This window comes from Crocodylus porosus, unplaced genomic scaffold, assembly GCF_001723895.1.
Source record: "Crocodylus porosus isolate Cpor-Errol unplaced genomic scaffold, CroPor_comp1, whole genome shotgun sequence".
NCBI lineage: Eukaryota > Metazoa > Chordata > Crocodylia > Crocodylidae > Crocodylus > Crocodylus porosus.
In genome coordinates this window covers 62,986,078-63,002,811 of record NW_017728947.1, presented here as the reverse complement: position 1 = coordinate 63,002,811, position 16,734 = coordinate 62,986,078, and the positions used below count along the sequence as shown (strand labels likewise).

The window sequence follows — 16,734 nt, the reverse complement described above, 5'->3', positions numbered from 1 at the left end:
CTGCTGTCCCAGAAATGTGCCCTAACCACTAAGCTAAACAAAACAGCATTATTAATGTTTTCATAAACTTTTCTATGACACGAACTATATTTAATAAAAAATGATACATTTTCATGCGACTCCTATGACTCAAAATAATATATTAATACTCCTATTTTATAGATGTGATACCCAAGGTACAGCAAGATTAAGGTCCACTAATTCGCAGTGCCCCATTTGAGATGCTTTAGACATCTTGGCTGCTTACAGATGTGAAAAAACAAATAAACCACCAGCACTTTACTTTCAGCTCAGCATGTCCCCACGCTTAGTGCAGTGCAATGAGCACATGCCCAAAAGAGCCATTGCATTAGTGTGACCTGGCTCACCCAATGTCTATATAGATCATGCACTTCAGCAGGGCTTTTTGGCACTTTTATCTGGTAGGTTGTTGAATCACCTTTAGCTAAAACAACCAAAAACCCCACTGAAGTGCCCAATGTATTCAGGCACTGGGGAGACAGGTCAAACTAATGCACTTCTTCCAGTAAAGCGCTGGGTTGTTTGTTTTTTTCCCCCTTACATCTGTCACCAGCCCTTAATTTTTCATAGTGCTTATTGATATATAGCATGCTATATGTTCAAAGCCCAATACCTATAGACTTCACTTCAGCTGTGAGTGCTCAGCATTTCTGCAAATTATACCCCAGGGTCTCAAATGAAACATGCAGAAAGTGAGACATACACATATAGTAGCCACCTGTGAAAAGTTAGGTTTAAGTGATTTGTCTGGCATTGCCTATGACAAGGGAAGGGATAGAATCCAATTCTCTAGAGAAGCATTTAACTGACTAAACTATGAAACCATCCGTTTTCTTGGTACTATGCTATTTTATCCAACCTCATCTTCTGCAATAAAGGAAGCAGAAGTTCTATTCATAACACCCTTCTTTACTGCACAACCCTGAATAGGACCCAAAGCAGGGTCCAATCTGTATGCTGAATGAAGCTAAAGTCCTGCTGAAAAAAAATTATGCAAACTTTTAAACATATAACAGGGCTCAAATAAGATTTCTGAAACAACCTTAATTGTGGCTTTTCCTATTTTTGAGTGCTTAGCTTTGTAAGTTTAATGTATTTTTAATTTTTTTGTGCATAACTTCCTGTGCTTTTAAAAAAAGCAAACCAAAAAAAAGAGGTATTCTATCATATTAACAGCCACACAAATCATCTTCAAGGTTGGAATTTTTATGTTCACCGTACAGCTGTCTGCCAGTTCAGTTAAAGGAGTAACTGATAGCAGTAGTTAGCTGTCATATTCCATAAGGACCAGCACTAGAGGGGAACGAGACATTTTGCCAGTAGGTTTCCAAGTTACTTGATGACAGCAGAGGAATAGTGAGACCTAGGAGTTTCAGGTTTCTTTCCAGGCTCTGCAGCGAAATATGCTCTAGTAAGCCTAGAGTTTTCTGCCTCATCTCCTTCCACCTGCCCTTCTCCTAGTCTTCTCTTACCTAACTAGGGTTTCTCTCCCTGGCTATGTTCTTTTTGCCTATCCAAATCCAAGCCCTCCATCTTCAGATCGCAATTCCACTTCTTGCTCTAGCAGTCCTAGTTCCCCCTACAAGCATTGTGTACAACCTACTTCTTCCCCACAACTTTTCTCACCCCCTACCTTTGTTCCTCAGCTCCTGATCCCACAGTTGGCTCTGTTAGGGTAGCTGTCATATTTTATGCTTTGAAGTTGCATCTGTTTACAGAGTGGTGAATTACAGTGTTGATTAAAGTTTTCTTTTATATTCAGCCTTATTTAATCATTGCTTAAATTCTGCATAGCCTCATTATTATCTGAACTTTTCATTTTGCTGGTGTCTGCAATATCAGCCTTAAGTCCTGCAAGAAGTCCTATAGCCTTGAGTTTGTTCACATGGTGTTTCTTTCCTTTTTTAACATTGTGAGAAGTTTTTCTAACACAACATAGTAATAGTTTTGTTACCAGCTCAGATTAACTGAACGTGGCACTAACCAGCTGAATCCGAGGGATGAAATGATTGGATATGTTAATGAAAGGTGATAAGGGAGACCAATGGACAATGCTCAAAGTAAGGCACCAGAAAAAGGCCAAATTAAGAATTGTGCTCATGATGAACAAGCACATTGAACAAAGGAATATGCTGACAGGATAAAATATGGACAATATACTGCCTGCAGAGAGACCAATCCCAAAGCAGAGTCATCGAAAAAGTGAAGTTGAAGAAAAGCATAAAAGGGGGCAGCAAGAAAGTTATGTCATCATCATAAATCCAGCCTTCAAGACCTGTCTGGACCCATCCCAGCCAATGCTTCAGGAACTGAGTGGCTTGTCTTTTCTGTTGAGCAAAGTAATATCTGAGATTGGGTGAGATTATTGTACTGAACGTTTTTCTCTTTTTGTATATAGAAACTGTTAAGATAACATTTGTTGTATTAATAAAGTTAGACTCTGATTTTAGGACACTGAGTTGTCTGTGTTCATATTTCACGTTCCATTTAAGGGTTAATTGTGCTTTAACAATTCCTAAGCAATGTCTGGTGGATAGTGATGCTAACAGCTCCATCTCCTAGGGTTATTCCCAATGCCCTCAATCTCACTTTCTTTCTTCATCGCCACATTTTGTCAGCCTCCAGTATCGGTCTCCTTGTCCTAATCCATTCCTTCCCTTTCCTGGATCTTATCTTTCTCTTCTATATTGCCTGGGCCTCAACATTAGGACAATAATTGAGAACACAATAGACACTCCTAGACTTTCATTTCTGTTGACTGGTACTGGCAGACTGCATTTGTAGGAAAAATCAGGTTAAAACAGGAGTCTGCTCAGTTGATCTATGGATAAGGACAGTGCATTCCTGTGACTGTAGAGGGTGGAAGGATCTGGAGCATTAGTTTAATGAGGACACTAGAAGATTTTAGTTGAAAAGCTCTAACAGCTGTCTAGCATAGTATCTGCAAACACATTTTTCAATACCCTCTAACTTGGCCAAATTTGGGCAGGTGGCTGAAAAGATAGCTGGAAAAAAGATAAATCTGAGGTAACCTCTGATATGGAAAATTTCAGACCGAAAAGTTAAAGTTTGGCAGAGCACTGGAACCAAAGGACTGGAAGTGGCCTGCAGTGTTGTTGAGTCTAGTCTCTTGCTATGACAGATAACCACATCATACAAAAACAGATTCAGGATTTTATAAAGGGAGGTGTGGGAGCAGCAACCAGTGCTGCAAGGGTAGCTGCCCCTCCCCAGTTCCTGCTTCCTCCCCTCTCCCACTGCACCCGGGTGGGCAGGCCACACCATGGGAGCAGCAGACATGGACTTTTAAAGTCCCCAAAGCAGGTAAAAATCCTCACTCCCTTTTATGTTCAGAGGCACATCCTCTCTGATCCCCTTTCCTTGCCTACCGCTGCAGCTGTCCCCACTGTACCAAGGGTGGGGAGAGGCTTCAGAGCTGCTGCTGCCCACTCTGGCAAGGCTATAGAGGCTCTGGGCTTAGACTGGGACAGCAATGGCAGAAGGAAGGGTTCCCCCTCCCTGCGCCTGCTCCCAGACTCACAGGGAGCTCAAGGTGGGACTAGGCAGGGAGGGAGAACTGCCCTGATATCACATAATCCTTTCCACAAGCTGACCAAGCTCCATCTTGAAAAGCAGATGCTCTGCCTTTTGAAAGCTTATTGGTTTGTCAATTAGAAAACTTAAGTTCCAACATAAAATTTATTCATGGCCAGATAATACTCAGTGGGTGCATCAACACAAGATATTTTCAGCAGAATTGCCTAATTAGCTCCACAGTTAAGTCTCCACATCTACATATGTGGCCCTATTAGGCTGCAGTAAACTAATTAACTCCACTGTAGGTTAGTACTTATAAATACAAGTACTATCCTGTGGTGGAGTTCTTTACTGTGCAGCAATGTGCATAAAGTCGCTGACTGGGCTGGCTGGGGCATAAGGGTGCTTCAGTGTCTGGGCTGCTTGCCAGCTAAGCCTGCACTGAAGCACCCTCGTGTCCAGCCAGCCCCTCTGTAGCACATTGAGCTGGCTCAGAGAAGCCCCAGGCTGGCAGGCTGACCCACTGCATCCCCTGTCAGCCAGAGCTGCTCCTACTTGGCAAAACATGCTGTGGTCCCAGAAGCACATGTAAACCTGGTGCCTGGGAGCATGCAATATGCACCAGAGTTTATTGCTTTGTATTAATGTGCAGTTTTAAGCAACTAAAAACTGGGGCTTATGAAATAAAGCATCATACTATTTTAATTATAGGCCACATGTATCTATAATAAATACAAATAAATTATGCCTTTTTTTTTTTTTTTTTTTAAAGGAAATCAATTAAAAAATTCCAATACAACTTCATGGATGAAAATTCAAATATCCAGAAAATTCACACTTATAGCTCTCATAACAACCATAACTTGCCTATGTTTGAACATTTATTAAGCAAGCAAATTATACAGGGATAAATTTTTAAAGAGAAGACCAATCTAAAATATGGTGTAAAATTATATAAGAAGGGTGAAGGCTTCATTTACATGTGCTCTCATCCAATTTAAACTTCTACAGCCAGATCAATAAATCCCGGTAGACTGTGCTTCAGGGATATTTCCCCCACCCCCCACAAAGCTTGGAAGGCTTTGTACTGTTGTAAGCGGATAAGTCCTTTTCTTTTCAGTACTTCATCAGAGTATTGGCCCATTTTGCCCTGAACCCTATCTCTGGATCATTTCCTTCAAGCTCTTTTCCAGTTTTAATCATTTCTAAGTAATTTCTGGAAATACACAAATTATGCATATAAAATTACCTTGTCAACAATAGCTATTCACTATTGTTGAACTAACGGCAACTTCCAAAAGAACAATAAAGTTTGTAAAAACCTGGATTATTTTCTATAAAAACATTCACTCTAATAAAAATGTCAGAAGAGGGATTAGCAAAAACAGGTTATAAGACGACCAAATTAAAAAAAACTTTGGAAACACCATAATTTCCAAGAATTTTAGCAGGTCTAAGGAGTCCAAGTGCCTGGTTGGATAATGTTTTAACTTAGGGTTTAATGTATTCTAAAAAAAAAAAAATTAAATTCCAATTAAATGGAAAAGAAAAATATTTACATGTAAGTTTTTGACAATTAATTATTTATGAATGATCCTGAAGTCATATTGCAATGTAGTGAACCCACATAAACAGCTTCCTTAAAAACTACCTTATCATTAGACAAAGTGGTAAAGTAAAATGAAAGTCAATATCTGTTATAAAGAATTAAATTAAGAATACTTTTAAGTGTATACATAAATAAATACATACGTACATGCATGTTACCAGAACCTCAAATCTGAATTTCACATCTCTTATAATGAAATAAGTAAAATCCAGAATCCAGAGTTATCTTTACTTTCCCAAATTTGAAACACTTGAGCTCTGAGCCAATAATGTAAATGTGTACGCCTAGAAAATGGAACTCAGATTTTAAGAATTTGAATATGAATGTGAAGTTCATGTTTGAGCTTCTCTGTACTTTTAATGCATTTACTCAAACAAGTGAAGATAGCATTGTTACTCATTTTGGGATTACCAGGAAGCTACAATGGCATTCTCTAAAGAACAAAACACCTTCCTTACTGTTGTTCCCTTCATAAATTACCAACGGTCATTAATTCATTGTTAAAGCCAAACAACAGAAGTGTACAGAAGTGAAAACGTTTAACGATAAATGCTACGAAACACACGGTAGAAGGCAGGCCAGCTGTGACGTTGTCTTTGGTGCTCAACAGAGGGCCTTTCCACTTAGTACATTTCTAGCACACTGCCGCCCCAGATTTACTCCACGCAGCAGCGCTTCACTGATATCATCTAGTCCTATTAAAGTAGTAATTGGGGACAGGAATCCATAGAGGCCACTCAGGAAAATGCTTATGGGCCAACCAATAAACACCAGCAAAAGGAACCAAAAGAATCCATACATTATACAGCTGCAATTTGCCATCTTGAACCTAGTGACATAGAAAATCAGAGTTAATTCAAAGAATTTCTGCTAAAATACATACAACATATCTTACTTGCTAGGAAAAAGACACTGAGAACAAATGAAATCTTTGTTTTTAGCAAGGAGAATCTAATTCCCCTATTTTACAAATGAATCTAACAAAACAGTTATCTAGTCACATATCTACCCTTGGGCTAAAGAAAAGTTAGTATCATCATCTTCCAGTCTGAAATGTCTTAGATTCAGACACCTAGCATAGCTCTGGTGCTCACAAATAAGCATCAGATGTGACATTCTGGCCTTGCCTTAATTATGACTCCAGATAAAGAATGCAATTAAAGGATGTAAGGTAGGAAGCCCAAACCTCATTTACAATATCAAGTTATGAGTCATGACTGAAGTTCAGACTGTGGCTAGCCTCACAAAATTGGACACAACTTTTCAGGTTGCCAATATGAAATGATGCATGAGGTCACCTTCTGATACTTGTTCTCCCATTCAGGGAAGCAGTTTGCAAAAAACTAGAACCAGATCCACTCAATGTACTCACCCTTTTTCACTCTCACTTATTCCCTGAGTTAAGCTCCTCAAATACCTAATTATTTAAACAACCCAGTCAAGACAGGGCCAGGAAAACCAAATTGAAATCAACTGCTTTTTTAGATCAATTGTGAGGTGTCAGGGCATTTTATTTTTTTAATTCCTTCCAGAAGGATGGGAAAATGCAAAGAGCTACATGCAAAAATGCAATACAAACCAAAATGCATTTTGGCATGACCAGCTTGATTTGTGAGGGCTCCAGCCCTAAATGGTTATGTTCTTGTAGAACAGATATAAAAGATTCCTTTTAAGTTTTTCCTCAGAGGATAAAAAAAATTATTCTCTCCACCTTTATGTTGATATATTGGGTGTATCCAATGAGTCAGAGCTTCCAAAGAATCTTAACCGTGCCTTGTAGTAACACTTGGAAAAGGAAAACAAAGATTCTGGTGTCTTTAAAAACAAATGGGCAGTTTTACACATGCTCTGGGGAAGGAAAGGGCTGGCATTTAATTAGAGCGGCTCTGAGTGGCTCTAATTAAAAATGCTGCCACATCTCCTGTACCAGTGTCCCCATGCTTAAAAATGGTGTCGGGGCACTTGACAAAGCTCATTCAAGGAGTTCTAGTTCAAGCACCCGCACTGCCGTTTTTAAGCTCAGGGATGGTGATACATGAGATGCAGGAGGCTGCTGGAGCACGGCAATTGCCATGCTCCAGCAGGCTCGATTAACTGAGTCTGCAGCCCGGCACTCATGTATATGTGTCCAATATGACTTAGTCTGGGACCAAACACTAACATGTCTTTTGTACAGTGCCAATAAAGGGCATAGATAAGGATGTTTGGAAGCCATCACTGTTTCTTTCCAGTCTGAAACACATTTGAAATTTAAATTTCAACCTTGATTTTGAATGTCCTGTATTTATGGTGCTTTTTTGAAGAAAGCTACAAAACGCTGAAATGTAATTTGCCCTAAATTTCTGAACTCCATTCCATTAAATTAAAATACTATTTTTAATGTAGCTTTTATCTGGGAATTAATATTCTTGTTTAATATTTGTAATACAATAAAACCTACAAGCATAAAGTGAAATAAGAGTCCATTGCATCCAAGTGTATAAAACCGTAAGAGTCAGTTTTTGTCCTGGACAGACAAAAGGTATTGGGAAAAAAAATATTCCAGTTTTACAGGTTAACAGGGGAAAATGAGGTAGGGAAAAATTAGGGATACATCTACATTGCAGACTGCAGTGTGGAGCAGTTATATCCAAGCTAGATTGAAACAAACTACCGTGGGTACTAGAAGCAGTTTAGATAATACAGCACAGACCTCTTGTATGGGCTAATTAATCCTTGCCAAGAAGCTCACATAATACACTAAAGAATGCCAAAACCCACCTGTTTCCCAGGCTACTGTAAGACTACCCTTCCTATCCTTACCCTAGATGAATAATCCTTATTCCCATATAGTACAGCTGGAGCCAGTGGAGCTACTCACTAAAGGGATTATAAGAATGAAATAAATGGGAATTATGTATCAAAATGTCTTTGAGGTTCTGGTCCTAAATTCTTAAGGGAAGTGTGCTGTACTCATCATTACATAGTGATGCAGACCTGCACTATATAGATGTAACAACTTCCATGTACAAAATCTGCATATGTGTAAAATAGAAAGGTTTATGATACTAGGGGAAATAGTTTTTTAAAATTCTGTACCTCTTCCCAGAATTCCCAGCTGTCCCTCTTCTCAAGCACTGATGACTGAACAAAGCTCCACCTATAAGGAAACTATACAAACAGGATCAGGATCAATATGGTCATTTAAAAATGAATTGATCTTCCATGGAATGCTGCTTTCGTATCTGTGCCACTCAGTTCCAGAAGATAGTGCATGAAACTGAATGGGACAAAGAATATGAGCAGAAAAATGTTTGGAATGCCAGGGGGCATTAATTTGAGAGAAAAGAGAAAAGAGCTAACCATATGCAGTGCAAAAATCAAGTTACTAGATTTAACTGAGAAAACATGGGATGACTATCAGGAAACATTTCCTGTAGTTAGATCAACCAGATTGAGAAACAGTCTTTAAGGAGAAATTCTGTTCTTCATGAAATTAAAACAAGCCTAGATAGATTTTTCATTTTAAGGTAAAATCCTGACCTGCTAATAGGTCTCTCTCATTGCTTTTTTCCTAGGTTTCTGTTACTTTCTTTTTAAACAGCTGGGGCCAAGGGAAAGATGGCACCATTTCACCAACTTACTGTACACTGTTCTTTGACATGACACAGAAAAGTAAATACTTTGTTTAAATTTGAGTAAAAACATGAAGATATCAGTAAAAGGCTTACCTTTAGAAAATATGTATTTCTGTAGCTGTTTAAAAGACTGGATTTAGTCTTCTAGGCATTCACTGAAGCATAAGAAAATAAGCAAGTTACATAGCACCAAGATCTTACAAATGGCCTTTGTTTCCCGTAAGTCACCAGCATGCCAGCTAACAATAGTGCTTCAGAACCCAGTCTAATAATCATGTACCAAGACACTCCCATGCCCACAGTAACTAATATGACGTCACAAAACAGGCTCATCTGGGGAACGTGGAATAGGAGTAGATGAACTAGAACAAATAACTTGGTACAGTGAATTTCTCTATAGAATAAACATGAGGAAAGACTTGCTACTAGTTCACTAAGAAGTAAGCACATAAGTAGTCTATGCTAAACCTATGATTATTTTCACCCTGTCTTCTCCTTGCATTTTCCATCTCATCCAGCCATTCTCTTTCGGTCTTTCACAACCTCTTTGAGTGAGGATCTGTCACTGCTGTGTATTTTACTGGGTCTACTGCATTTGGAGACCAGTCTATTGCAATAGTATAGACAGTATCACAATAAAAATGTTAATTAAACAACAATATTATTATTAAAAAACGTTACGTGAGAAGGGCCCTTGTGCCATTTTTTGTCACAGACTTTACACAGCTCTCCAGGTGGTGCCGTGTTTATTTTTAATGTGCCAATAGCCCACCGGAGACCAAGCCTTGTGCCAGTGATAGAGAAGAAATGGGGTTTAAATTTGGGCCCAGGGCTGGGAAGTGGCATGTGCATTAGGGACTGAGAGAGGAATAGACCTGGGGCAGGGAACCAGCTGAGGAGGAGAGGCAGGAATGGCACAGGGATAAGTTGAAGGGAGCACACCCACAAGGGATGAAGCTGGGGAGAGGTGGGGTGGGGGCACAAGAGTCTGTGCCCCGGCGGCCTAGAGAAGTGTCCGGAGAGCCCTGCCTCACTCCTTGCACACCTTGCAGGCACAGCCCCAGGCCTCAGCAGGATGGACACCGTGTTGAGGAGGCTTGGAGGGCACAGCAGGCTCCCCTGGGAGCTGGGACCCCCCTCAGCAGCAGCAGAGACGCTTGCAGTAGCTTGGCATGGGCTCCCCTGTGCCCACCTCAGACCGCCAGCTCCTCCTGCCGCACTCCAGGGCCACCACGATCCTCTGAGCAGAGAGCAGGGGCCTGGCTTGCCCTGAGGGTGGCTGCTGCCTCTAGGGGCTGTCCGGGAAGGAAGCCCACAGGCCAAAGCCCAGCCAGCTCTTTTCACCCTGCACAGACGAGGTTACAAATCACGCTGGCCAGGCCAGATGTAACTGGGAGGAAAGTACAGACTCATTCTGCCGGCTTTTCATACATCGGCTTTTCTTCCACCCCCCTGGCATCAGCACTGGCAGGGCCCAGGTGCATCTCCCCCGGGCCTCTGCAGCTGCCTTCCTGGGGACGTTCAGATGGGCCCAGCTGAACTGATCAGGGAGGCAAAACCCCAGCCCTGCAAACAGCCCCCTACCAAACTGCTGTTACAATGGAAGGGAAGAAAGGAGAAATGAGGGGAAATACAATGAAATGAAACAAGAAAAGCCCCAAAGAGGGAACATCACACGTTGAACAGATCTTGGAGAAGAGACGGTCATGGAAAGAGATCATTAAATATTCATAATAAAAAGTGAGTGGTAGAAAAACTGATGAGAAAAAGACTGGAAAAGAAAGAAGTGGGACAGAGGAAAAGAAGGAGGAATGGGAAAAATAGGGGAAAACAACATGCAGACTAAGGGCCTGAGCCTGGAAACGTGTATCTTACAGGATTTGTCCCAGACACAGCACCTGAAAATATATGGGAAACCTGGTTTTTTGTTTTGTTTTGTTTGCACATGCCAATCCTGGAGCAAACCCCAGCTCTTCATTCGCGTGTGCAAATATTGCACAGCTCCAGGTCACTGGCACCTGAGGAGTCAGGGCGCAGTTGTGTAAAGCTGGCAGTCTCAGCCAGAGATTCCCCTACACAAGAGGATCTCTCTTGCAGCTTTTTGTGTGCATCTTTTTCTCTTTTTGAGTGTGGTTTTTTTTTTTTTTTTTTTTAATAGAATGTTTGGCTAATTCAGTTTGGTTTACAAAGGAATATTTTTTCACAGCACAAAAATGTTTTCAGGTGACTTTTCTTGTTCTTAGATAACTCAGTGAAAGAGGTGTCTCCTGTCTCCACTCAAGATGATTTCAGAAGGTAGGCTGGCATCTGAACAGCATGATAGTTCCTGCACTTGAACATGATATATTTCTCTAAATTCCAGATCCCTTATTAAGGATATACACACACAATGATCTGAATCCCAAGTTAACATCAGATCATTACAATTTATTTGAAGAAATTATCTTAGTTTAATGTTTCTCACCCATAAAATTTTCAGTGCAAAATGATGTTAATTTAGTGTTATATTTTATAATATCAATGTGTACATTTTTAAATTCATAGTTGCAATTATGACTACATTGCACATGGATTGAACAACATATCAGACAATACAAAGAATAAAACTAATTCCAAATAAAGAATTAAACTGCCCAGGAAATTATGAAACCGTTCACATAATCTCTCCTTCAATCCCACCTTTCATAAACAGCTCTATAACTTCCAATTGCAACGCAATTTTTTTTTATTAGAAGTGTTCTTTCAGTTAACCTTTACTGTGAATAGATAAGCACTCACTGAAACAATCTTTCAAATCACTGCTCCATTTCTGTACTCCTTTTCATAAGTTAATTAAGAAGTTAGCTAAAAATAGCCTTCAAGCACCTCTTGGTTGCCGACCGTCAATCTAGTTTCAAGCAAGGACATGATAGAAATCCAGTCCTTGCTGCTGTCCTGAATGATTTGTGCATGCCCTTACACGAGAAAAATGTACTGGATTTCTTTATGGCATGGGAAATTGTTTGCCATGTAACCCTGCTCTCCTACCTATAAGGCTGAACAAACCCCCTGAAACTTCCTGCTTTTGTACTTTATCCCTGGGAGTGTTCAGGTGTTTTCTCTCCATTCCAAGGCTCGCACATGCAGCTTTTCATTCTCACATTCACGTTATTCAGAATTTGTACAGACAGACACAGATCCATAAAAGTACTTACAGACTTGCAAAATGGTATTTGCATGGAATTTAGGTGCCTCCATTCAAAATGCAAATCCTAAAAACTTCTACTCAGCTACTACTGAATGCTGGAGGAGCTAGCTTATATAGGTACCTTGCTTTTCACTTCAAAGCTTACAAGGCACTTAGGATTTGCCAATATCTCTGCAGCAAACACTCTTTGGGGGGAAAGGCTGGACATGATTCACCAAAGCTTGCAAGCATACTCCAGTATGTGAAAGTTTGCTAGTGATGCTCTGTGGCCTGACAGAGTTTGGTGCAACCTAACAGACAGACTTCTATGTCTGAAGTATTCCTGTCGATTTTCGACTGCAGCATATAACACCTAGGTTATGGGTTCAAATTGGCCTTAGGTAGCTGTTCAGCCCCAGCAGTACTCAAGGCAACTGGGAATTTTGTTACCTATCAGCTCTGTGCTCTTGGGGGAAGCCTGGCACAGGATGCAGCCTGCCTGACTCACAAAGGACTTGCCACCCATGAACAAGAACTGATTAGAGGAAGGACTTACAAAAGACAGTGAAGATGCAGAGGGAGATGCACCCAAGTCCCTCCAGAGAAGGTTGATAGGAGTGAAACAACTCCCCTGACATCAGAGATGGAAACCAGATGACAGCTCATTTACATGGGAGATGTACCTTCGTTAGCATTCAGAACGGAGAAGAGAGATTCCAAGGCAAAGACTGCACTGAATTCTGGAACCAGGGAAGCAGGGGAGCACTGCATGATGGGGGATTTCTGCTCCAAATGCTAATCAAGTCTGTACACACCCAGCTCAGCATTTATCAGACTAATTTTAGTAATGATTCCTTTTTTTGGTACCCGAAACACGGAATCTGCCTGTCTGTATTGTGAGCTCCTTCGCAGTAATGCCACCCATAGCCAGGAATGATCAGGTTGTACTATCCAGCATGTGAGCCATCGTTTACCCACAAACAAACCTAGTGTTCTCCCTTGAGCCATTTTTAGTTCTCTACAAAAACCCCTACCCAAGCTCAAGTTTCTGTCCTGGTGCTCGGATCCAAAAGCTGCACCAGTTCCACCCCTTTTCTGCCTGGAGTCCCTCCATTGATTGTGCTCACAACTCTGCCCATCTGCAAGCTCCAACAAACACCTGGGAACCTTGACTGGTTCAAGCTTTGCCGAGTGGTGAGACCCCAACTCTCTGTCCCTCTCCCCACCCCTGTTCTTGGCCCAGCAGGGCACATCTGATAACAATTCTAATATAAAAAGTGATAGGTACCCATGACATTTAGGCAACAACTGAATGGGGTTTTTAAGATAGTCATTTTGATACAAGTCATTACTACAGCGTAGACTACTACTACTTCCTTCTGCCGCCACCATGTTTTAACCATGTTCCCTCTTAAAACTGGCCTCTTCTGGTTTATATGGAACAGGGTATACCTACCTTGAAGAACAGGTTTCTGAATTGAGGATCCCAAGAAGAGAGATGCTCAAAAGCCGCAGAAAGGATTGTTGTGCTTGACTTTCCCATTGACTAGGTTTGACTGCATCTTCAGCGTATCAGCAGTTTTGGATCTCATGCTGAGGCACCAAACTTTCCCCATGAGCTGTACAAGTAGTTTAGACCCTACTTGATTCCATGCTGGGACCTAGAAACCTGAAAGTTTGGTGCAGTCAAAATTAGTCTTTATTCATGTAACTGTCCCTATGACTCACAAGTTTCTTTCCTGAATAGATTTTGTAAATAGATCTGACACCATCTGTGGCAATTTGTTCTATTTTATTCAACTTCAGTATCAACTACAATAGTCCTAACCTTGATGCATTTAAATCCATCAACGGCTCCTGACAGCTTTCTCTGTAGTATTCCTTTGAATTTTCCATACTAAAATGAATGACCTAAGGTCACCAGTCTGATGTCTACATCCTCCTACAAATGGAAAACATATTAAAAAATCCTGATACTAATACAAACACATTGAAGTGTCCCACTGTTAATTTCCTTTCTTTGAGGAGTATCCATTCATTAATCCTGAATTTTGCTCCCAAGTCTATGGTCTGTTGTTCTCTTTAAAATCTTCAAGGGAAATGGACTGAAAACAATTACATTACGTCTAAGAGTTTGATTCAAGTCCCAAACCAGCAAAGCAGTTTATCGTGTGTTAAAGAATGCAAGTTGTACTTCGACTAGAAAGACATATTGAGGAGCCTAAATTTAAGCCCGTGTTTTAATTCATGCTATTTGTGTCAAACAAATATCTTATTTACATATTCAAATTGTATAATACTTACAACATTTAGCATTTTTATAGCATATTATACTTAAATGTCCCCATATCCTTTAAAGACAGAGAAAGATTAAGCTTTACACTATTCCTGAAAGACACATAAGATGGGGTCTGGGTTTTCTGTTTTTGTGGAAAAAAAATGTGGATTTTCTCCTTTAAAGGAGAAAAACCCAGGAAACCATGGGTTTTCTCTTGCAGGCTGACAGAGCTCCAGCCTGCAAGGGGCTGTTTGGGGTTGGGGGCAGTGGGAGGAGGAGGATGAAAGGCAGGAAGTGCCATGTGCATGTGCCTGTGCACACATGCATGTGGCTGGTAATACAGCTAGGCAGCATGGTGGAGAGCAGCTCCCAGCAGGTAAGTCCGTGGGGGGAGGGAACACAGACATGTGGAGGGCCACAGTAGGGGCCACAACTTGTGGTGAGATTGAGAAGTGGTGGTGGCAGCTTGTGCTGAACCTGCACAGTGAGGGAGGGAGTGGGGCAGGGTTGGCGGTTGGCAGCTGGGGGCACTGCCCAGCTCAGGAGGTGACTGGGGACCAGGGCCTGGGCAGGAACAGGAGGGAATGGATGGGGAGCAGGACAGAGCCATGGACAGCTCATTCCAGGGTGGGGAGAGCTCCCCATTGCTAGGTGCACTTGCGGGGAGGGGTCAGGCCCACAGGCAACACATCAGAGAATATTGGGGGGGTGCATGTGCCCCCTGATTTCTGTGCCCACACTGGGGCAAGGGACTACAGCCTGGCCAAATCGGCACTGGGCAGGGGCCACTTGTGTGGTCCAACAGGTGGGACCTGGCATGGGAGGGCAGAGCGGGGCAGAGAGGCTCTGCTCCTGCTGCCACCACTGCAGTTGCAGCGGCGTGGAGTTGTGCTGCAGGCAGGGGGTGCCTCACCTTGGTGGCCATGGCAGTGCGGTGTTCCTGGCAGCAGCAGCAGTACCGAGCCTCCCTGCCACACTCTGCCCTCCTACACCTGCTGGGCCAGCCCCATGCCCTGCTGTAGGCATAGAAATCTGTGGGGGCACATGCCCCCCACGTCTTTCTGACATGTTGCCCATGACATTGCCTATGCGCTCATACCCTCTCCCTTACACACCTACCCCCTTCCTCATACACTGTGGGGTTGGAGCCTAGGGGCAGGGCACAGTGGGTCAGGAGTGAAGGGCACCAGCAGGGCTGGGGGGTAGGTAGTTGTGGGTCAGGAGTGAGGGGTAACAGCAGGGGCAGGGCACCACAAAGCAGTTGGGGAGAAGGGTGGGGGACAACCGTAGCTTGTCTTGCATGCTGAGTGGGAAGGGGGATCTCTGATATTCTATGATAAATACATCAAAATCAAATGCCAAAATACATAGATATTTAGAATCTATTTTATTATGAATGAGGCAGTGGTAGACTTTCAAACTGTTTTAAAATTGTAAATATATCCCTAAAACATTGTGTTCAACTGATACCTGATATATATTGTAGTGTTTCATTTTAATCACAAAAACCCGCAGATTTGGGTGTTTTTAATCGGAGAATTTGGGATTTTTTTTAACAGAGAAAACCAGGATTCTTGTACATAAGTAATGTTTCCTCCATTTTAACAAACTGAGGAAATGAGAACAGGTTTGAGGTGAAATAGCAAGTCAATTTGAGAAGAAAGAATTGATCTCCTGCCTACAGTTGTCCCTTTTATAATCATTATTCTTTGCTGTCTTTGAAATGCTGAGTTTGGCCAAGCTTTGTAAGAAAGAAGTTACAGTCTCCATGTAAATTGATCTTTCCTGTTGATTATACTGCTTAGATTCATTTAATGAATTATTTCCTAACATCACAGAGAAGATGCAGATTTTCAATATGGATGTCAGACATTAAAGTGACTATTAAAGGAGATTTTCAATATGGATGTCAGGCATTAGAGTGGCTATTAGAGGAGAACTGAATTTTCAGTATGGATGTCAGACACTAGAGCATTCAACTAATTGAAATCTTTCCCGTGAACCAATTTAAAGAACAAGTTTGTGCCATTTGCAGAAATATATTCTGTGCCAATACAAAACTGCCAGAGATGAGAGGACTAAGAAGCCAGAGCCTCGGGAAATTTCATGGGAAAGTAGAGAGCAGATAGGAAAACAGGAATAGGAAAAGAGGAGGCGACTTGGCAGAAAGGAGATTAAGAAAAAAAGGGGGGTAAGGAAGCTAGAGGGGGATGTAAGCCACTAATTATGAACTGAAGAGGAACCTTCAGGCATCAGAAACTAGTCAGTGCCAAGCTCAACAGAAGCAAAGCAACACCAATTACTTGTGCCTTACCAGAGGCAAATCCACATTCAATCACAGCACACTTATATCAACTCAAAGTTTTATGTCAGCTTAATCTTCCCCACCCACAAGCATATAAAAATATTTCTTAAGGGACTCTTTTCTCTTATTTATTTTAAATCTGCATACTAGACATTTAATCACCTTTCAGCGTTTGAATTAGTAAATTTGGTCTCAGTTACA

General features: G+C 41.5%; 1 long non-coding RNA gene across 1 annotated transcript; it reads right to left on the bottom strand.

Moving 5' to 3' along the window:
* Positions 1-4,234: 4,234 nt before the first annotated feature.
* LOC109321653 lies at positions 4,235-9,365 on the bottom strand. Its single transcript, XR_002104127.1, has 2 exons — positions 8,878-9,365; positions 4,235-5,996 (listed from the first exon to the last, which is right to left on the bottom strand). It is a non-coding gene; the product is annotated as an uncharacterized LOC109321653 (long non-coding RNA).
* Between the last annotated feature and the right edge of the window lie 7,369 nt (positions 9,366-16,734).